At 43.1% G+C, this 24,689-nt stretch overlaps 1 long non-coding RNA gene across 1 annotated transcript in view; it reads left to right on the top strand.

The window, feature by feature from the left end:
* LOC130277709 (uncharacterized) overlaps positions 1–24,689 on the top strand; it is a 103,884-nt gene that overhangs the window by 32,152 nt on the left and 47,043 nt on the right. Inside the window, exons 3-4 of the long non-coding RNA XR_008845542.1 lie at positions 2,828–2,892; positions 10,099–10,230. This is a non-coding gene — a long non-coding RNA (uncharacterized LOC130277709). The remainder of the gene's footprint in view (positions 1–2,827; positions 2,893–10,098; positions 10,231–24,689) is intronic.

Genomic DNA, 24,689 nt, shown 5'->3' with positions numbered 1-24,689 from the left:
TGCTACTGTTGGCGGTTACTTTTGGCTGTCCTTTCACAGTATGTAGGACCTTGACAGATTAACAGTAGTGTTGGGCGCGAATATTCACATTTAAAATTTTTATCGCAAATATCGCAAATTCGTGAATATTGGGAATATATTCGCTATATATTCGAAATTGCGGATATTTGCATATGTGCATATTTGCATATGTGAATATTTGCATATACCTTCTTTTCACTTGTGGGCCACTTAAAATTATGCACATACACTTGTCAGAGGTTATCAACAACATCCCTAGCAACCAATAGTTGCCCACCCCCTCACTGTTTTCTTCCTCGAATACGCGAATATGCGAATATTCACATATGCGAATATTCACATATGTGAATATGCAAATATAAAGAATACACGAAATTCGGGAATATAGGACGAATGTTCGTCTATATATTTGCGAAATGTTGCAAATATCAATATGGGCAATGCTGCTCATCACTAATTAACAGGTACAAAATAATACACTAAATATGTGCAATTCGGTTCGGCACGAATGTCTAATTTACCGTATTTTACCGTTTTCAGACATTCGGATCCGAATGCACGAAAACATATTTTGAACATTCCCGAATAGCCACGATAATACGAATAGCAAAATAACGAATGTATTCGTTATTTACCGAATGCATACGGTAAATAACTAATGCATTCGTCATCTATAAACGAACGTAAAGAATTCATTCTAATAACAAAAAAATAATAAAAAAGATACAGTAGGGGGCGTGGCCTGGCACGCTGGAGATGAGCCGCATGGATTGAGAGCTCCCGCCTGGACCGCTGTAATAAGGGCTCCTTAATCTGTTATGGGAGGCAGACTCCGAAGGAAACACCTTAAGCAGCAGACCCAAACCCCCAGGGACAGTACCGACAAGATTCTCGCCTACCTGATCAAGAGAGAACCCTCTGGAGCCATAGCATGGCCTTCAGCTACTCCGCAGCCTCCGAACCACAGCTCCGAGACTACAATGGAGGGGGCGTATCCCAACCCCTCAGCCCCAGCTCTCACCTCCGGTCACGAGCAGCGCCCGAACGGGACGGCACCGATGCCCTCACCCGGCCACTCTCCAACACCGGTGCTCGCAGAGACACAGCCGGAGAGGCCGCTGAACGCGCCCCCCCAGCGCATGGCCGGAAGGAGCATGCATGTGACACAGCTCCGGCCTTCACACGGGGACGAGACTTCCTCCCGGGCTCCCGCCACGGTGCCTGGGAGTGGAGGTCCCTCCGCAAAGACCCTTGGACTTCAAGGAGGTGAGCGAGCCCTATTTTCACCCCCCAGAAAACCACAGGCCCTGAAGGACCCTATAGCACTGGCAGCGATGACTGCCTCTATTCTCCCCTCCCCCCAGGACATGACACCTGATGGAGAATTGCATCCAGCAGTGAAAGGGTCAGCGCGCCAACCTCCCCAGAATGCCCCTTCTGGGCCCCACACGGCCCCCATGGGCTCCAATGACGCTGGGATATTGCCCTTCCACTCTCCAGCCACTGTTAACCCCCAAAGTAACACTTGCAATGTCACCATTGATAGTCCCAGCTCCAAGGCTCATCATCACCAGCCTTCCCCAATCCAGCCGACAGTCCCTGGCCCACCAGCTATAGATGCCCTATCCTGGGCAGATGCCATGGACACAACTAACCCGCTTCCTGACAGTGATGTTCATGACTCATCAGACGACAGTGAACCCCCTGACTATTGGGGTGCTAGTCCACCTGCCAAAAATACCTTATTCAAGACACCTAAGAAAGTATCAACTGCGTCACAGCTACATGCCGACCATTCCTCATCAGATGATACTATAACTGACCGCAGATTTAACAGACGCAGGTCTCGTACCTCAGATCACTCAGAAACAAGATACACACCCTCAGCTGACCCGTCTTTACCGACCCCTGAAATGGCCTCAAACACCTTAAAGAAACACCTTGAATTACAGGCCTTACTGGCCCTACTACCCACAAAATATGACTTACAAATTCTGGATTACAGGCCTTACAAGCCCTACTACCCACAAAATCTGACTTACAAATTCTGGCTACTGACCTACGCCAAGCCTGGCGTCACGACCTCAAACCAGTAAAAAATGACGTACAGCTATTAAAAGAAAAAGTAGAGACACTAGAGATCTTCCGCACTACTGTCACCGACCAACTCATATGTCTTCAAGAATCTATCCTTGCATCAAGCAGCTGAGATTGCCCACCTTGATGATATTGATAATAGGAATAGAAGGAATAATATAAGACTCAAGGGACTTCCAGAATCGGTTGCTCCCCAAGACATCTCCTCTACTCTACAAAAGATTTTCAATGACCTTAAATGAACCTTAAAAACATGGGTTACCATACCTCCTCTGGGATTGCTCGGCTACTTGCCACCTGCAAATTTCAAGCATTGTTTAATAATGTGTTTCTTAGATGTTCATATATGGTAACTGTTATATTCCTCCCATATTACCGCTATTTCACGAGTGGATCTGATGATTCATCTCGGCCTGACACATTTGCCTTGTATGGCCCACCGACATGATATCCTTTTATACGGTGGGCCATCCTACGAGCGTATTAGTTGGTCAGACTGGCGACTTAGGCTCCAATTACTCTAGTGGTACACCTCTGGTGTTTCTTCCACATTCCCCCATTAGTCTCTGGATTGGCCTGGACCCATCCTAACATTGGCCCTTATGGCCCATCTTATAGCCCCTTCGTCCCCATTTCCTTATGGGAACTTCCCTCCTACCTTCCGCTGCTTCCTCCTAACTCCTGCTTTCTGTCTTTTTCTCTTTCACAGGACTCTCGCTCAACTCTACAACTTGACTAGCGGATCGGGCGGACCAGGACCCCCTGCCGATCGAGGTAAGTGGCCCTTACAGACATTGACTGACTATGACCACTGACCTTAAATTAGCCTCCCTCAATGTCCAAGGTTTTAATACCCCGGAGAAGAGGGCCCAACTCCTATATTCTTTTCACAGGCAAAGGGTACATGTCATCTTCCTGCAAGAAACACTCTTCAAGGAGGGACACGTCCCCAAGCTCCCTTCCCAATACTTCCAGACATGGCTACACAGTACTAACCCAGACTCTCGCTCTAAAGGCACATCAATAGCCTTCCACAGATCGCTCCCCCTTAAGATCACATCCTCTAAAATAGACCCCCTCTCACGTTATGTGTTTGGGAACTGTGACCTACAAGACCGAAAATTTACCTTCGCAAACATTTATGCACCAAATAGGGACCAAATCCCATTCCTCCATGGGATTCTCGAGTCACTCGAATCCTTTGCAACAGGTACGATAATCTTGGGTGGTGACTTTAATGTCCCACTCTTCCCCCAGGACGACACGTCCACGGGATCCTCGTACATCTCTCACTCGAAACTCAGAGCTCTGAGAAGGAAGCTTCACTCACTCCAGCTCTGCGATACGTGGAGAACACTACATCCCCAGGATAGGGATTATTCCTTTTACTCCCATGCCAAACAAATGTACAGCAGGTTGGACTACTTTTTCTGCCCCCACTACCTCCTCGGCTCCATCCTACACTCATTGATAGGTACAACGACTCTTTCCGACCACGCTCCCGTGTTCTGCACGATCTCCATCCAGACTTCAGCCAGGCCCCATGCCACTTGGCGTCTCAATGAATCCTTACTCTCGGATGAATTGTGTCTCCAAAAACTTGGAGACACCATCTCAAACTTTCTTTCTGTCCATGCAGAGGACTCTTCCTCATCCATGGTGAAATGGGAGTCGTTGAAATGTGTCCTTCGGGGGGTCCTTATGAGGCACGGAGCCTGGCTGAAGAGAGAGGCATCGGCAAAATACCTAGCACTCCAGACACAACTACACACTCTTGAATCTCTACATAAACGCACCCAGCAAGACTTAGACTATAGTTATCTCATCAAGGTATGCACAGACTTACTGGCACTCATGAATGCCAAACATCGGCATTATAGACAGTTAACGGGGAAGCTATTCTAGGAATGGGGTAACCGGTCTGGAAAATTACTGGCTAGAGCTATCAAAACCTGAAAATCCACACTGTTCGTCTCGTCCATAAAGTCCCGGCATGGCAATATCTCACATCTCACGTCAGATATTCTACACTCATTCCAGGACTACTATAATTCACTATACAACCTCCCGAAACCAAACCCGGACCTTACCTCTGAGACATCAATATTCAACCAATATATAGCACGTACAGCCCTACCCCAACTGCCAGAAGAAGTCGCTCTAATGATGGAGACTCCTTTCTCTCGGGAGGAACTTTTATCCACGATAGCGTCACTGCCAGCTGGTAAAAGCCCCGGCCCAGACGGTTATTCAGCCAAATTTTATAAGCTTCTTGGAGAACAACTTGCCACCCATCTACTTGATGCCTTTAACTCCATCGCGGCCTCTACCCCTCCCCCCCCACATCCTTTCTAAAAGCATTCATTACAGTCATCCCAAAAGAAGGGAAAGATCCCATGCTCTGCACGAGCTATCGACCCATCTCACTCCTAAACTCAGATACTAAACTGTATGCGAAATTGTTAGCCAATAGACTGACCCCATATATGAAGCTCCTAGTCCACCCGGATCAAGTGGGATTCATTAGAGGTCGAGAGGCCAGAGACAACACCCTCCGCACGTCATTCAAAGTGCACGTAAATGGAATATACCCCTATTCCTCCTGTCTTTGGATGCGGAGAAAGCCTTTGACCGGGTGGACTGGGACTTTATGAATTCATCTCTGGCCCAGATAGGTCTAGGCCCTTGCATGCTCTCCCGTATAGGAGCTTTATATACACGTCCCCAAGCCCAAGATAGGATCAACGGACAACTATCGGCTCCATTTGACTTATGCAATGGCACGAGACAAGGATGCCCTCTCTCTCCACTCCTATATATCCTCTGTATGGAACACCTCCTTGTGGATATCTGACGGAACCCAGATGTGAGGGGCCTCTCCTTGCCTATGTCCCATAGTAAATGTGCTGCATTTGCCGATGACCTACTGCTTTACCTCTCTTCCCCTCTCATCTCCCTCCCCTTCCTGTTGGCCGCGATCAAAAGCTTCTCCTCCTGTAGCAATTATAAATTAAACATGTTGAAATGCGAAGCCTTGAATATCACGCTTCCTCCCAATGTTGTACAATCTCTCAAATCCTCATACCCGTTCAAATGGCAATCTACATCCATAACCTATCTAGTTGTACAGGTCCCATCTAACTTGTCTCACGCCTTCCGACTTAATTACCCCCCGCTTCTCCAGACGATCCGTGCAGATCTTGCAAAGTGGGAGAGGAAAGACTTCTCCTGGTTGGGCAGAATTAACATATATAAAATGAACATTCTACCCAGACTTCTCTACCTCTTTTCCTGCCTACCAGTGATTCTTCCTCGTCACTTTTCCAAGGTCCTCGCAGCCATGCAATCCGGCTTCATTTGGGCGCACAAACATCACAGGATAACCAGGCACACATTGTTCAAACGGAAACACGAGGGTGGACTAGCGCTACCTGACTTACACTCCTATTATCTGGCGACTATCCTAACACGGATCCTAGATTGCTATCATCACCCCACTGATAAACAATGGATAACGCTTGAGTCTGAAACAATAGGGTGTGACTTGAAAGCATTCCTGTGTAGTCCTCGCGGGCCCCTGCGTCCCCATCCAGCAGACTTGCTTCCACCAGTCCTATCTTCAATATACCTCACCAAATCCCTCTACACCTCCAGACGAGCCTTTTTCACTCGAGATGGCCCACTCATGCCCCTCTTTAACAACCCTGTCTTCCCCCGGCCCAATCTTGCTCATCTTTACTAGGGCTACACAGTAGAGACAATGTTACGTTCCGATCCCTCCTCTCAGACACGTCAATCAAACCCCTTGATGACATCCCCTATACATGTTTTCCAATACACACAGCTCAGACATTTCTACACTTCGAGCAAACTCACCCTCAACCTCCATAGAAGCCTCTCTCAGTTTGAGACGTTATGTCTCCTACCTACCCCTTTACCTTGCACCATCAGTGTACTCTACCCACTAGTTTTGAAAGCACTCTCCCCCACACCCTTACCCTTTAGAGGGAGCTGGGAGAAGGAGATAGGCCAACCAATTTCGGAAATAGATTGGAAGACCGCTCTTGCCCGTTGCCATTCCACATTAATCTCCTGCAAAGCCCAGGAAATCAATTTTAAGATCCTCTCAAGATGGTATCGGGTGCCAGCTCTACTAGCCACAATCTACCCGGGGACCTCGGACCTTTGCTGGAGATGCTCTGACGCAAAAGGCACTATGCTTCACATCTGGGTGACGTGCCCCATACTATCGACCTTCTGGTCTAGAATTCTCTCCCTCATAACCCACATTACATCGGTGGTTCTCCAGTGCAGGCCTGAACCCCTACTGTTCTCAATATTGCCCACAGGGATACCTGGACCCTCCTTACGCCTAATCAACTTCATAATCTTGGCGGCCAGGACAGTGATACAAAGATTGTGGAAATCACATACTGCTCCTACTATCTCATCCTGGCTCCAAGAATTATCTCACCTACATAGAATGGAGGAACTACTGGCAGAATCCCCAAAACAGATACATAGGTTCTCCCTGACTTGGTCACCTTGAATGGCCTTTACGTCCTCTACGACCTATGCTCAAATATACCTAGCCGCTTCACCGCCATAGCTGTTTAAACGCCCTCCCCTATAACGCACCATTGACATAAGTAACCTAACCCCCCCCCCCCCAAAGCTGACCTGACTGTATCCTTCCCCCTTCTCCTATTAATTGACTTGATGACCTTGGTGGCTTGGGGTGTTCCTGGTCCGTTTCGACCCGTCAGGTCAATTTTTCAATTCCGTAACTCCGCTCCTGTGCCTATTCTCACCACCTTTCTTCCTATCACTCTTACCCCTGTCTCTCTTTCCTTTTATCTCTCCATCTCTGACTCATCACTTCTTTTTTGCTTTCCTTAAAACTACACATGTGGCAACACCCTAGTCCATTTACCCACACACTACTTAATGATAACTCAGTAATACCTATTCTGTTTCCGCTCTCAACCAGCCTTGTTTATACCCTGATTGACATGTAATTACCTACAGCTGAGAGTGCTATACGTGCCCGATATCTCAGTCTACCTTACATTACTTTGTGCCTTGACTCCGATCCCCTGGGCACGCTTCTGATTCTAACAGTGCTGGGACATGGACACATTTATTTTTCTTCTTATATATCAAGCTGTGTAACTCTGACATGTTATATTTACACTTGAATGTTGTATAACCGTTGTTTATCTTACATTATCCTGTTGAAAATTTAATAAAAGTCTATATTGGAAAAAAAAAAAAGATACAGTAGTGATGGAAAAAAATTGTATCTAACGAAATGTATCTTTTTTATTATGAAATGTTTATAAATTTTTAAACAGGGATCAATTTATGTGAGTGAGTAAAGCACTAAAAATGTAGCCGACAATAATAAAAAAAAGTAGTGTGTGCGTGTTTTTCACTTTTTTTTATTTTATTTTTTTATTTTTTTTAGGTAGTACTACTACTCCCAGCATGGAACACACTGTTCCATAATGGGAGTAGTAGTTACATTTACTAATTGACAGATCGCCGGGGTCCCTCGCGATCCTCTTGTATAATGTATAGATGCGGCGGCGGCCGCTCTTCTATGGTCCCCTGCACTCACGTATATATACACATATTCATATTTCCCGCAAAGCTGTGATTGGCCAGATGGTTCCAGCCAATCACAGCTCTCTGTGAGAAATAGGAATATTTGTATATATATGGCCGTGCAGGGGACCATAGGAGAGCAGCCGCCGCATCCATACATTACACAGGAGCATCACAGCGGGTGTCAGGAGTGATACCCGCAGAGATCTTTCCATTACTACAAGTACTACTCCCAACATGGAGTACACTCTGCTCCATGCTGGGAGCTGTAGTACCTGCATTAATAGACAGATCGCAGCGGGTGTCAGAAGTTACACTCCCTGCAATATGTCTATTAATGCAGGTACTACGGCTCCCAGCATGGAGTAGAGTGTGCTCCATGTTGGGAGTATTAGTACCTGCTGTAAGGGACAGATCCCAGCAGATGTCACTCCTCCTGACACCCACTACGATCCTCCTGATGTGAATGTCGGGATCAGCTATTCTCAGGGCTACAGAGCCGGGAGAACAGCTGACGCTGAGCCGTAGGTATACATCGTATATCTACTGCCCAGCAAGAACTTACAGTGAGCTTGCAATGTGTATACAGTATACACATCGCTGGCTCACTTAACCCCTTGCTGAGCTGTCTGCTACGCACAAGCCCAGCAAGGAAAGAGTTAACTTACACTGTTGGACAGTGTAGGTTAAACCTTTGGGCGGTATACACTATATACAGCTATCTATAGATAGCTGTATATAGTGTATACAGAAGATGAAGTCCACTTACTTCCCTCGAGTACTGGGCAGGTCTGTGTAGCTCCGCCCCCTGGTGATGACGTAATTAGGGGGTGGAGCTATCGAAGGGAACTAGGCTAGCAAACGAGAAGAAAAAAAAATTGGTTATGACATTTTTAGCGCTGTCCGCTGGGGAGAGCACCCATGATGCAATGTCTACCGAAACAGGGAGCCACCAATTGGTGCAAAACTACAACTCCCAGCATGCCCAGACAGCTTTTTGCTGTCTGGGCATGCTGGGAGTTGTAGTTTAGCAACAGCTGGAGTCTCCCTGTCTGGGTAGACACTGCCAGAAGGGTCTGTTCACATTATACAAAACGGACAATGTGAACAGAGCTTCAGATTAAGTAGCCTAGTTCCCTTCTGTAGCTCTGCCCCTAATTACGTCATCACTAGGGGGGCGTAACTACACAGACCTGCCCGGTACTCGAGGGAAGTAAGCAGACTTTGTCTTCTGTATACACTGTATACAGCTATCTATAGATAGCTGTATATATTGTATACCGCCCAAAGGGTTAACCTACACTGTCCAGCAGTGTAAGTTAACTCTTTCCTTGCTGGGCTTGCGCATAGCGCACAGCTCAGCAATGGGTTAAGTGAGCCAGCAATGTGTATACTGTATACACATTGCAGGCTCATTGTAAGTTCTTGCTGGGTAGTAGATATACGATGTATACCTACGGCTCAGCGTCAGCTGTTCTCCCGGCTCTGTAGCCTTGAGAACAGCTGATCCCGACATTCACATCAGGAGGATCGCAGCGGGTGTCAGGAGGAGTGACATCCGCTGGGATCTGTCCCTTACTGCAGGTACTAATACTCCCAACATGGAGCACACTCTGCTCCATGCTGGGAGCTGTAGTGCCTGCATTAATAGACATATTGCAGCGAGTGTAACTTCTGACAACCGCCGCAATCTGTCTATTAATGCAGGTACTACAGCTTCCAGCATGGAGCCGAGTGTACTCCATGTTGGGAGTAGTAGTACTTGTAGTAAAGGAAAGATCACTGCGGGTATCACTCCTGACACCTGCTGTGATGCTCCTGTATAATGTAGGGATGCGGCGGCCGCTCTCCTATGGTCCTCTGCACGGCCGTATATATACACATATTCCTATTTCTCACAGAGAGCTGTGATTGGCTTGAACCATCTGGCCAATCACAGCTCTGCGGGAGATATGAATATGTGTATATATACGGCAGTGCAGGGGACCAGAGAAGAGCATCCGCCGCATCTATACATTATACAAGAGGATCGCAAGGGACCCCAGCGATCTGTCAATTAGTACAGTTAACTACTACTCCCATCATGGAGCAGTGTGTTCCATGATAGGAGTAGTAGTACTACCTAAAAAATGTTTAAAAAAAAAGTGAAAAACACGTACACAATACATTTTTATTATTGTCGGCTACATTTTTAGTGCTTTACCCGCTTACATAAATTGATCCCTGTTTAAGAATTATTAAACATTTCATAATAAAAAAAGATACATTTCATTAGATACAATTTTTTTCATCACTACTGTATCTTTTTTATTATTTTTTTTAATGATACCCTACGAAAATTTAATAAAAAAAGGTATCTCCATAATTTTTTAGGATCGCTAAAGTCCAAAAAAGAATAAAAAGATTTACTGAATGTACCCGAATACCGAATGTATACGAAAAATCAAACCAAACACCCGAATGCCGAATGTATCCGAAAAATCAAAACCTAAAATATTATTAGATGTAGGTATGTGGTATGAACTTATGAGGGCAGAAAAATGCCGTACAGTATGCTAAAAAGGAAAAAAAAATGCCCACAACACCAGCAGTACACAACAGTGCTGCAGACACAGTCACTGTGTACTAAACCCAAAATTGCAAAAAGACTCTCTCTCAAATACTATTAGGAATGGACTGCTGGGTACGGATTATACCATCTACAGACTAGTATAACCACCAGACCAGTGTTGTGGAACAAAGACACACAGATTTGCCCTAAAAAAAAAATTCTCCCTCCTCCTGAAAACCTTTCTCCAGCTGAGGCAACACACAGCTCTCTGCCCCTCTCTGTAATACAATGCTCACAGTGACTGAGGGGTTAATTTCTGTGCAAAAATGCTGTGCTCTGTGTCCAACAGAACACTGAGGTGACTTGGAGGTGAAACGCTGCTGCAACAAGCTTTTCTGTGTAACATACACGGCGATGTCCGTCCTATCTCTCTGCAGTGTAATAAATGATATGACGAGCCAGAAAATGGCTGCCGAATATATAGGACTGCGACATCACAGGGGGGACTGACTGCTGATAGGCTGCATCCTGCATGTGATTCATGGTCATCCTGCTTACTTCCCTTCCCGCCTTCCTAGCGTTCCCTGCCCCATGTACTGACATGTGGATCCACCATTTTAGATGCCCTGGAGCCTGGACCGCAGTAAATGCAGTTTAATGAAACAATTTGCGCCATAAAATTGTGGCAATATTCGCATTTGTTGCAAATCAAACTTTTCCTGAAATTTGTAAGGAATTCGGGTTTGTCACCTTCAATTCTCTCATTTCTAGTTAAAACAATAACATAATAATGAGCATATGCATGGGGGGGGGGGGAGGACACACAATTCAATTATCATATATAGCCACACATTTTAATTCAATCAGATTTATCCTACCAGTTTCGAATCCAGTTTAAACATTTAAAGGGGTACTCCAGTGGAAAAAAAAACTGATGCCAGAAGGTTTGTAAATAACTTCTATTTAAAAATCTTAATCCTTCCAGTACTTATCAGGAACTGTCCAGAGCAGGTGAGGTTTGCTATGGGGATTTGGTTGTACTCTTGACAGTTCCCGACATAGACAGAGGTGTCAGCAGAGAGCACTGTGGTCAGACAGAAAAGAACTCCAGAAAGAAATATAACTTTTTGTGGAACATACAGCAGCTGATAAGTACTGGAAGGATTAAGATTTTAAACAGAAATAATTTACAAATCTGTTTAACTTTCTGGCAGCAGTTGATTAAAAAAAAATAAAAAAATTCCACGGGAGTACTTCCACTCCCACTTAGTCATACTTCCACTCCCACCCAGTTTATTTGAAGACCTCTGATTATATTGAAATCTTAGATATCAGATAAAGATAAATCAGATAAAGCATGCACACAGGGAGATGTCTAAAAAAATTGCTTTGAGGCTGGAATTCCACTAAGGTCTTTCACCAAAAAAACACTGTGCAGCAGAATAGGCTTTTTGGGTTGTTTTTGTGTGAAAAACCTTAGTGGAATTCCAGCCTCATAGCAATTTTTTAGACAACATCTCTATGTGTGCATGCTTTTTTTTTTTTTTGGGGGGGGGGGTGTTTTTTAAAATTATTTTATTTTAAAAAACACTCACTCACTGCCCATGTTAGCCATTTTATTAAAAGAAAAAAAAAATTTAGTTCATCGTCGTAATCCACCGAATCCGCCGCTAACCTCTGCATACACGGATCTGAAACGAGACACAAAAAATGGGTTAGGACATTTTTGGCGCTCTCCGCTGGGGAGAGCGCCCAAAATGCAATGTTTTCCAAAAACAGAGAGCCCCCAATTTTTGCTAAACTACAACTCTCAGCATGTCCAGACACCGGCATTAGGGTCTGTTCACATTATGCAAAACGTACAATGTGAACAGAGCCTCATACTTTCCAATCTGCCTCCCGTCTGTAGCTCCACCCCTATTGACATCATCACTAGGGGGCAGAGCTACACGGACCCAGCAGGGACAGGGAATGCAGGTACAGATAGCTGGATATAGTGTATACCGTCCAAAGGGGCTATAGGAGCAGGGATTCCTGTCAGTCTGGTGACAGGATTCCCAGCTCCTGTATAGTATACACGGGTACACTATGCACCCCTGTGTACTATGGAGGTGAGTCGTCATAGAAAACATCATTCCTCACCTCCTTACACTCTGTGGACCTGGTGCTCAGCTTCCGAACCATGGAGTGATACCCTGAAGACAGTGAAAAAACGGCTACAGTACAAATTTTGCTGTTTCCACACACCAGGAAAAATGCCAGAAAAGCTGCCAAAATGCAGGAAAAAAACTGTGGCAGTTTTCCTGGCAGTTTTTTCTGGTGTTTTTTGCTGGTGGGAAAAAACCTTAGTGGAATCCTAGCCTGATACTAGAACCAAGCCTACATAGTTACATAGTTAGTACGGTCGAAAAAAGACATATTTCCATCAAGTTCAACCAGGGAATTGAAGGGTAGGGGTGTGGCGCGATATTGGGGAAGGGATGGGATTTTATATTATATTATTATTATTTATATTTCTCCTGCTGTGACCAGTTCCTGAGGTAGACTGTTCCATAAGTTCACAGTTCTCATGGTAAAGAAGGCGTGTCGCCCCTTGAGACTAAACTTTTTCTTCTCCAGAAGGAGGGAGTGCCCCCTCGTCCTTTGGGGGGGGTTTAACCTGGAACAGTTTTTCTCCATTTTTTTTTGTATGGGCCATTTATATACTTATATATGTTTATTATATACCCCCTTAAACATCTCTTCTCAAGACTAAACAATTGTAACTCCTTTAATCACTCCTCATAGCTAAGATGTGCCATGCCCCATATTAGTTTAGTCGCACGTCTCTGCACCCTTTCCAGCTCCACAGTGTCCCTTTTATGGACAGGTGCCCAAAACTGAACAGCATATTCCAGGTGAGGCCGTACCAATGCTTTATAAAGGGGGAGTATTATGTCCCTGTCCCTTGAGTCCATGCCTCTTTTGATACATGACAATATCCTGCTGGCTTTGGAAGCAGCAGCCTGACATTGCATGCTATTCTGTAGTCTGTGATCTACAAGTACACCCAGATCCTTCTCTACCAGTGACTCTGACAGTTTAATCCCCCTAAGACATACGACGCATGCTACTTTGTTTATACTTTCCAAAAGCTTGTGTACTGCATAGAGACAGTACCAGACGAAGTTTACTGCAAGTATTTGATGCTAGATCCAAATTTAGTGCATAAATATGGCCGTAGAAAACATACTTCATAAGTATTGTACCAGAATCAAGCTTTAGCAAAGGTATTGTACTATATCCAAGTGTGTTAAAGGGGTACTCCGGCGCTAAGACATCTTATCCCCTATCCAAAGGTGACGTCACGGCTCTGCCCCCATGAGACGTCACGCTCCCCCCTCAATGCAAGCCTATGGGAGGGGGCGTGACAGCTGTCACGCCCCATCCCACAGGCTTGCATTGAGGGGGGGTGTGTGACGTCTAACAGGGGCGGAGCCGTGACGTCACAATGCCCGTCCCCGTGATCGCCAGTAATCAGACCCGGAGCGAACACGCACCGGGGGCTGATTCTAACGGGGATGCTGCGTGCAAGATCTCGGGGGTCCCCAGTGGCGGGACCCCCGCGATCAGGCATCTTATCCCCTATCCTTTGGATAGGAGATAAGATGTCTTAGCGCCCGAGTACCCCTTTAAATATAGTTTTTGGCTTTAAAAGTGTTTTTGAATCTATACATATTTTTAAATCTATGATAAAACATTTCAATATTTTTTTGCATTCAAAATGGACAATACTCTCCATATTGTAGAAATAACACATGACCTTTGCAAATAGACAACTAAAATGCCATAACACTTACTAATGTGTATGCTTTGTCTTGACTAATAGACACCTGTACAATATCAGCAAATTAAAAATAAATCGAATATTAAAACCTGCCTTACGAAGTCAATTCAACACATTGAGACAGTTTACAAGTTAAGCATATGATCAGCTCTTCCTATATTACTAGCATACATATCTGCTGTGGTATTATATTTCTATCAGGTTATTTTACTTGGCTGGAATTTCAAGACAATTTATTTTCTATTCAGCAGAGCTAATGTTCTTTAGGGAATCCTGGCTCTCACTGCAGTGCAGGCTGGAAGCAGCAGTAGTTGTATCAGTTGCGCCAAGAAACTGCAGAAAGAATTTTACTGCTGACTGCAAGAGGGGGAGCGATACAATTTATTGTTCATAGCCACATAAATATGTCTATGCTCTTCCTAGACATATCGATTATTACAAAGTCATCCATTCGTAATATAATCAGGTAATAACTTCATAATAATCATAATGCTAATATTAAAGGGATACATCAGAGAAACAGAATTGTTTCAAAATTAATTGATGATTGAAAGTTATAAAGATTGGCACATTTTTGCCTAGATGTCCTGGAGGAAGTTGTATAATACTTTCCAGTCTGACCACAGTGCTCGCTGACGCCACCTCTGTCCTTGTCAGGAACTGTCCAGAGTAGACGCAAATCCCCATATTAAACCTCTCCTGCTCTGTATAGTTCCTGACATGAACAGAGGTGGCAACAAAAAATACCTTCTCTGACTAGAAAACTGCACAACATCCTCAGGGACATACTGAATTAATTTGTAATTCTGTCTAAGGTGTTCACACCACGGTTTGTCAATACGGGGACCGGCCCACATCTTATTCATTTGAATGAGCTCATTTTAGCCCCGTATCTGGTTTTTTGACCGGACCTAAAACTGTGGTATACTATGGTTTAAGGTCTGGTCACAAAACCGGATACGGGACAAAAAGGAGCAAACCGGAGTTACTATCTGACTTTGGTCGGCTCATTCAAATGAATGAGATGCGGGCCTGGTCCAGCTAGGGTACGGGAGTGCCGGTTTTCATTCCCCCCAGCTGATCTTGTCTCCGTATTGACAAACCGTGATGTGAACATACCGTAATTCACTTTCCCATTCCTTTGAGACTTTCACTTCTTCTTTTGGGAATGTTTTATGTCCTTACTACCATTGTTTTCCATAATTTAATTTGGATGTAAACTGGAATGGCTTTCATACAGTTTTTTTATTTATTTTTTTCCATTTTTACATTTATGAGGTTGGTTTCTGAAAATTACTGTAGGCATCACAACAGCATGCACAAATAAAAAATAACAATACTTTTATTGTTTCCAGTGCAACAAAATAGTTGCCCTGGAAACTTTGATAACCTGGCACCCAACTAGTTCCACTTATGCCATCTTGTAGAAACCGTATTTTAGATTCTAGTAAAATGTCCTGTTGCATTAGTACTTATGCATATTAGATTATTTTATTAATCTGACTGGGAGAGCATTGTAGTAAGTCTAATGGTCACTGTTGATTAAACAACTTTCCTCCATTTTATGGCCTATATTATTCCTATGATTTTTGTGAATCACTTAATTTATGGAAAACAACCATTTAGCTCTATAGTCTTGGCCACAACGTGTCTCACTGCTCTGCAGACTCCTGCCCACTGCCTGTTATGATCAATCCATCTCTAGTAACAGATACCTGGTCTGAACACAGGAAGGGGGGGGGGGAGCTTAGCTAGTGCTATGTGTAGGAGAGAGTTAGAGAGAGATTGAATGCCTGGGCTGTGTACCTGCAATCTGTGAGCCTTTATCCTCCAGAGGTCCACACTGTGCCTTAGAGATAAATCAAAGCTTCCTTTTCTTCTCGACCACTCACAACATTCTGGGCAGCTGTCAGTGGTGTAAGTAACTGTATTCTTCCTATCGGTGCTGCCTCCTGAATGTAATCACAATTATGCCTCCCTTTAGCTTGTCATTCTTAAGTCTTGTACTTAATTATTGTTGATAATTAATATGATGCAGCAGCATTGGTTTATGTATTTTAGAGTATGTTCACATTGCGGAAGAGATTCTGTATGGTAGCTGCCACCGAAAATACTTCGGCAGTAGGACCAGGTGTCACTGCGCCGTCACCACTGACGGCTATGAACATGTTCCTTCTGTGTGTGGAACAATTTCAGTGGCGGAATTGACCGCCACTGAAATTCCTCAGTGTGAACAGGTCTCGCGGAAGACCCATCCACACTGATAGTAATGTTCACTGCGCGGAATTCCACTCGCAGAATTCCGCTCATGAAATTTTGCGGGAATTCCGCAGTGTGAACGTACCCTTACTTGTCAAACAAAATGGAGACTGAACTAAAAAACCAAAGAGATTTTTACATATATGACAAACAAGACATTATACTACATTGTTACTTCAGTTACTTCAGAACCTCTCAGCTACAGAGCCATCTAGTGGCACCAGACATACATAACAGACAATACATAACAGTCATTATGATAAGCTTTAACAGCATCATCATTAGCAGCAGAAGTTCAGTATGCTGATGCTATTTCTCTCCATTCTGCTCACATAGCACTTTGCAAACCTAGTGCCTGCCATCTATATTAGTGTATTGTGTAAATCATCAACCCAGCACAGGATCAGCCTCTGTAAACTACTGGTATTAAAGAGGTACTCTGTTTGAAACATCGTGTTCATGACATTACGCCACCTCCCATAGACGTGAAAGGAGGGACCGTGGCGGCTTGCATCGCCAGTCATTTGGCATGGAGTGGAGTTCGCTCTGTGCACCAAATGTCAGGGGTGCCACGTAAGAGATCATGGGAGTCCCCAGCTAACATCTTATCCCCTATCTTTTGGATAGGGATAAGATGTTTCCAGTGGAGTACCTTCCACTTCTCTACACTCCGAGCAAGTAGACATGAGAAACTCTGCTCCCTTAGACTACTAGTAAAGCAGGAATTAACACCTTTGTTACCTGAGACCATCAGAAATGCCAACATTAACCTCTTAAAGGAATATCCCCATTTTATAGTGATGGTATATCATCAATTAATAGGGCCAGACACCTGATTACCTGACTGAAAACTAAAAAGGGGCAACAGCTCTATGTCAGCTTATTGGCCTCTTCATTTTCAGTAGATATCGTTTTTTTTTTTATTATTTATCTACTTTATAACAATACTACAAAAATATTACCAATTGTACAAGTATGACATAAAAAGTTACCCCCCCCCCCCAAAGGGAACCATTTTCCTCATTTAGCCCAAATTGTATACAATTTCAGTATTTTTCTTTTTAGATTATTTTGCCAATAACTTTTCATTGTTGCGTACCTTGTTTAAAAGAGCCAACCAGTGCTGTGCCTGCAGGGGATTATTGTCAATTCACTTCCTAGCTATCAACAGTTTAGCATAAGCAAATAACCTAATAAGACTCTTATTATAAGCAGTATCCTTACATCCCCAAGGATTATTTTTTCAGGGGCCTCTTCAATTTTAATGATATACTTATTCTCAATAACTTCAATAACTTCCTTCCAAAATTCTTGAACACAGGGGCAGCTCCAGATAAGATGGAAAAAATGAACCTCCTCCATTTGGCATTTTGGACAACATGTCTCCTGTCTAAGTCCCGTCCTCTTCAATCCCATTGGAGTGTAATACAGTCTATCCAGTATATTGGTTTGAACCATAGTTTGGGCCTTATTATGCGAAGTAAGTTTCAAATTTGCAATTGCTCTATCCCAATTATCTACTTGAACGACCCCTAAGTCACTTTCCCATCTTCCCTTAACTACTTCTTGGAATTTTCTTGATATTTCCTGACCCAACATTTTATATATTTTTGTCAAAGCTTTGGAAATCGCTTGTCCTCTCAATAATAAGAGGATGTGTATTAACCTTCCTAAAATTTCCCTTTTTCGATTTATAATCAGTAATTAGTAGTTGTAAAAACCACAATTTCAGGGTATCTAACAGCCCAAACTTGTGTTACCTCGTCAAACGTAATTATTTGCCCTAAAGAATATAATTGGTTTAAATATATAAGCCCCCCTTTCCCCCAAAAGTGTGAATTTTTCATTTAAAAAAATTCTTTGAGTGTAGTATTTGACCATATTTGAGTAAAGTCCAAGCTCCAGGTGATTTTACAAAATGTTGTGAGTGTAGTGAGTATCCCAACTTCCAAAATCTCAAAAATATCCTTATAACAACCCATTAAGGAGACAAAGTGTAATAAAACGATATTCTCCCTCCACCTCATAATATTTAGCAATTTTAGTGCCAAAGTACCAAAAAAGAGAGAGTGCCCACCCCTTCACATTCAGGAAGCGTCAATGAAACATATTTCATTCTAGTGCATTTCCGACCCCAAAGTAGTGCATTTAGTAGAGAAATGAGAGCTTGAAACCACTTTTCTGTCAGGAGACGCATTAAGTACCAAAAGGATCTGTGGAAGTATTTTGTTTTATAATTTGTTGGATCCTGTCCTGCTTATTAACGACCTCACCTTTCTCTGTGTGAAGGGCCCCAATATGGGCCTTCTGTTGTTGGGCCTTAATGACATTGGCTAGCAGCTTATTCGTGCAACCCCCCCTCACTCTGCCCCTGAAAGAAAAGCCTGTGTTGGGCCTTTAAATTCAGAAAGTTTGAAAGTTTATCTTGGGATTCTTTCATTAAATCATTTGATTCAGTAGGTATCTTAGTTGGATCTCCAGAAATTATAAAGTGTTGGCATATACTAGCAATTTGGCATCATTTTACAACATGAGAACATTTCTTCAACTACCCTAGATCACAAAGTAGGTTAGTATTGACTCCTTTTCTTGGGATATTAGCAGAAGATATTTATGGGATATTTATGGGATATTTACCTCTGTGCTGCTCTACACCATCAGACCTTTATAAACATATTCCATGTTAGTATATGTGTTAAGGTTTGCTGCTGGTTAGGCCTTAAAATGTGAGTCATTGCCACTGTTCAAATTAGTATACTGCTGAGTGTCGACACAAAGAAATAAACCCCAGACAAAAAGTTGGTATAATCCCCTTCTCAGCAGAAGTTTAGCTCACACTGGCTAAAGAGCTGTCCCAAGGAGTTCTGTTTATTATACGGCAATACATTGTTTTTTACATTTGACAAAAAGGGGAGGTTAGTTATCACATGAAAATCATTGTGTTATGTTTTGATTGGTTGTTTAAAGGGGTACTACGGTGAAAACCTTTTTTCTTTTAAATCAACTGATGGCAGAAAGTTAAACATATTTGTAAATTACTTCTATTAAAAAATCTTAATCCTTCCATCACTTATTAGCTGCTGAATGCTACAGAGGAAATTCCTTTCTTTTTGGAACACTGATGACATCACGAGCACAGTGCTCTCTGCTGACAACTCTGTCCATTTTAGCAACCATGCATAGCAGATGTATGCTAAGGGCAGCATGTTGGCTCAGTGGTAAGCACTGTCTTGCAGAGCTGGGGACTTAGGTTCAAATTCCACTAAGGACAACAATAAATAAAGCGTTATTATTATAATAACGTCAGAAGAGAGAACTGTGCTCGTGATGTCATCAGAGAGCATTCCAAAAAGAAAAGAATTTCCTCTGTAGTATTCAGCAGCTAATAAGTACAGGAAGAATTAAGATTTTTTAATAGAAGTAATTTACAAATATGTTTAACTTTCTGCCACCAGTTGATTTAAAAGAAAAAATGTTTTCACCAGAGTACCCCTTTAAGTATGTGCTTCTGTATCATACGTAAACTTTAATTCTAAGCACCTGGTCGCTTCTCAATCATAGGTCACAATGCTGCAACGTCCCTATTCTAACAGAAAATTTCAGAAGTATCCTTCATTCTGCACAGTCTGCATATATTTTTCACATGTTTGTTTTGTCTCCAACTTCTTCTTTATCTTGCATTTTGGGCATCGTCCTAAGGTCTTCATCTTAGTTACAAGCAAAATAGCAAGTTGATATGTCTCATAAGGAAAATACTGTTTTTCTGCAGCACTTCATTAACCCCTTAAGGACCGGGGGGTTTTCTGTTTTTGCATTTTCGTTTTTTTGCTCCTTGCCTTTAAAAAATCATAACTCTTTCAATTTTGCACCTAAAAATCCATATGATGGCTTATTTTTTGCACCACCAATTCTACTTTGTAATTACGTCACTCATTTTGCCCAAAAATCTACGGTGAAAGGAGAAAAAAAATCGTTGTGCGACAAAATTGAAAAAAAAACACTGTTTTGTAACTTTTGGGGGCTTCCGTTTCTACATAGTACATTTTTCGGTGAAAATGACACCTGATATTTATTCTGTAGGTCCATACGATTAAAATGATACCCTACTTATATAGGTTTGATTTTGTCGGACTTCTGGAAAAAATCATAACTACATGCAGAAAAATTAATACATTTAAAATTGTCATCTTCTGACCCTATAACTTTTTTATTTTTCCGTGTATGGGGCGGTGTGAGGGCTCATTTTTTGTGCTGTGATCTGAAGTTTTTAACGGTACCATTTTTGCATTGATAGGACTTATTGATCGCTTTTTATTCATTTTTAAATGATATAAAAAGTGACCAAAAATGCACTATTTTGGACTTTGGAATTTTTTTGGCGCGCACGCCATTGACCGAGTGGTTTAATTAATGATATATTTTTATAATTCGGACATTTCCACACGCGTTGGTACAATATATGTTTATTTTTATTTTTATTTACACTGTGTTTTTTTTTTTTTATTATTGGAAAAGGGGGGTGATTCAAACTTTTAATAGGGGAGGAGTTAAATGATCTTTATTCACTTTTTTTTTCACTTTTCTTTTGCAGTGCTATAGCTCCCATAGGGACCTATAACACTGCACACACTGATCTCCTATGCTGATCACTGGTTCACTGGTTTCTCATAAGAAGCCAGTGATCAACGATTCTGCCGCATGACTGCTCATGTCTGGATCTCAGGCACTGAGCAGTCATTCGGCGATCGGACAGCGAGGAGGCCGGAAGGGGCTCTCCCGCTGTCCTGTCAGCTGTTCAGGATGCCGCGATTAACCGCGGCTATCCCGAACAGCCCGACTGAGCTAGCCGGGAACTTTCACTTTTAGCCGCGCGGCTCAACTCTGAGCGCGCGGCTAAAGGGTTAATAGCGCGCGGCACCGTGATCAGCGCTGCGCGCTATTCGAGGTGGGTCCCGGCTTCACTATGACGCCGGGCCCGCCGTGATATGACGCGGGGTTACTGTGTAACCCCGCCTTATATCAGAAGAGCAGGACCAAGGACGTACCGGTACGTCCTTGGTCCTTAAGGGGTTAACATTAGCATATATATCTATTTTTTATATACATATATATATATATATATATATATATATATATATATATTGATCAGTAATCAAAATCATAATGGTCATCCTTATCATAAGGTATGGCTGGTTTTACACCATGTTCTTTATCATAAGAAGGAAAAAATCAAGCAGCAAGGTGTCAGCAAAACTGTCAGCTGCAAAATTAGAATTTTTTGATTTTAGAAACATTTTTAGATCTGCCAAGGACACAAAGAAGGGGAATTTGTACTTTTGTAGTTTTCTATAATCAGAATGTATTGTGATGTTTATGATCCTATTTTAATATCAAGTGAGCTTTACATTATTTGGCTATAACAAGCTCTTGTGCTTGCCTGGCTGGACTTAGGAATAGAATCTTGGAAACATTGCAGTAAGACGTCAGCTTTTCTATAGAGCTTTGATTAATGTGTATTGGCAAATCTTTAAATTCTGTCTTGGAATGCATGAAAAGAGCTTAAAATTGTTGAATGTTTCGTAATAAATCAGCATTAGAGGAGTGACATGTCTGTTATCTTTGTTTACTTGAGCACATCTCACTTAATGGTATTTGTTAAATGCGTTTTTACAATAAATTGCTCAATTGTTTTGTAGAAAGTAACGGAAATGAACACAACAGTTATTCTGCATATTATTAAAGAAGTCATTTAAAGAAAGATCAGTATATATTTGATCTTTTAGCAAGCTATGAGTGGATAAAGTAACTTTAATTGCTATTTTTACTTTAGAGTATAGTAATACTATATAAATAACAAAATGAAGAAGGTGGATTTTATTTAACCATGTATACATTTAAAGGGGTACTCCTTTCAAAACAACTGGTGCCAGAAAGTTAAACAGATTTGTAACTTATTTCAATTAAAAAATCTTAATTCTTCCAGTACTTATCAGCTGCTGTATACTACAGAGGAAGTTGTGTAGTTCTTTCCGAAAATTTTTTGTTTCGGTCCTAGTTTATTTGCGGCAAATCGATTATAAAAAAAATGTCTATTTCTGGCCTACAGAGAGGCTCGATAGGGGTGTAGAACAATTTGCTTTGTAATAACACACATAGAGAGTGTGCTGTGTTAGTGAAATAATACTGTTATTCAGTATGACATGCAGATTACAAGCATCGTTATTAGCATCACTGCGGCAGAGTGTCTGGATGTGGCAGCAGGGAGACCATATGGTGTCAAAAATGATGAGAATAAATAGATTTTTTATGTAATTTTTATTTTATTTTATTTGAATTTATTTCAATTTTTTGAGTACCTGTTCTGGTGAGCACCGAGCTAGCGGTTTGCCACGAGGCGAGCTACCACCTGTTCCAGCCCTTGCCTCTCATCACCCCGGCCCCCCTCCCACCATCTTACTTAAATGTTTCATTTAATCAGTTATGGTTCATTGTGATTGCTCCAACCTGTTTCATTGGATTCTTGTGGTAATTCCACAGCTACCATATGACGTCGACGACCATAGGGCCTCAGTCTTGAAAGTTTACATCAACTTTTTGAAAGTGAAATTTAAGATTCTGAAATTGAAATTAAAGATTTTGAAATTGAAATATAATATTACACTCCGAAGTTTTAATGTCCTGGGCCCCGGCGTTTACTTTGAATAAATAGTTTGGTTACAAAGGACCAAATTTAACAAGGAGTCACATGCCACATGGCGGCACAATGACAGACCCTGGAGTTGGCATCAGTATGAGGAGACCATATAGTGGCTGAATGGCACAGCTTGGAGTTGGTAGCAGCATGAAGAGAACATAAAGTGGCTCAATGGCACAGCCTGGAGTTGGCGGCAGCATGAGTAGAACATATAGTGGCTGAATGACACAGCCTGGAGTTGGCAGCAGCATGAATATAACATATAGTGGTTGAATGGCACAGCGTGGAGGTGGCAGCAGCATGAGGAGACCATATAGTGGTTGAATGGCACAGCCTGGAGTTGGCGGCAACATGAGTATTTCATATAATAGCTGAATGAAACAGCGTTGGTGGCGGCATGAGGAAATTGTATAGTGGCTGAATGGCACAGCATGGAGGTGGTGGCAGCATGAGGAGAACATATAGTGGCTGAATGGCACAGCCTGGAGTTGGCGGCAGCATGAGGAGGACATATAGTGGCTGAATGAGACAGCCTGGAGGTGGCAGCAGCAGCTTCAGGATTCCTGAAAGTGAGTGGTGTGGTGGGTGGCAATACCAGTACCCAGTGACAAAGGTGGGTAAAAAAATGTCTGAAGAGGAGGAATGCTTGTAACTGGGGAGCAGCGCCTTGAATCTGTTTGGCACTATCCATATTTGGGAAGTGTTGGTGTGGCACCATGGTCAATCTACTCTGATGCATCAGGCATTGGGGGGAAATCCTGGCTGATCCATGCCAGATTCAACTTCACAAAGTTCAGTTTCTCCACATTTTTCATGGGCAGGCGAGTTCTCCTTGGGATGACTATGGCCCCCGCCACACTAAACACCCGCTCTGATGGCACACTACAGGCCGGGTAGGACTGCTTTTCCAGGGCAAACTCTGCTAGTTGCAGCCACAAGTCAAGTTTGGCCACCCAGAAGTCCAGCGGATCTTCAAGGTGTGTTGGCATGGGCATGTCAATGTATGCCACTACCTGCTGGTTTAGGTCCTGCTCCAGGTCTACCTGCTGCTGATGAGTTTCTTCACTATGCGGGTGAAGAAAGGTACTCATCAGCGACTGTAGACTCAGGCTGCGGCTGATGGAGCTGGTACTGCTCCTGCCACCCCACCCTTCCCCAGCAGCCATGGCAGTGGAAGGTGAGCGCAGAGCCCCCCCCCCCCCCAATCAGACCTGCGAGAGAATGAATGGTGGCGCCGATAAACATTGGCTAACTGACTACATAGGATGTCTCTGTAATAGGTCAGTTTGTCCTCCCTCTCAGTGGGTGTAAAAAAGGATCCGATTCTGTGGCTCTAGCAAGGGTCCAATAAGGTGGAGAGCCAGAAGTCATCCCGCTGCCGAATGGTGACAACTCGGCGGGCACTATGCAAGCAAGTGAGCATGCATCGTGCCATTTGTGCAAGTGACTTGGTGGGACCCCCTAACTCCATCTCCACTGCATAATGCCACAGTGTGTCAGGGTCCTTTGTCTTGTTTTCCTCATAGCCCTCTAGCTCCTCTGGCTACTCCTGCCCCTCCTTTCCTGTCAGATGACTAGAAGCACTGCACAGTTCGCAAAACCTAAACTGTGCTCCAGTTCAGCCCCCACAGGGC

This window comes from Hyla sarda, chromosome 6 (genome assembly GCF_029499605.1).
Source record: "Hyla sarda isolate aHylSar1 chromosome 6, aHylSar1.hap1, whole genome shotgun sequence".
In the NCBI taxonomy this organism is placed as follows: Eukaryota; Metazoa; Chordata; class Amphibia; order Anura; family Hylidae; genus Hyla; species Hyla sarda.
Note: the sequence above shows the minus strand (reverse complement) of the source record. Positions and strands in the feature narration are given on the sequence as shown.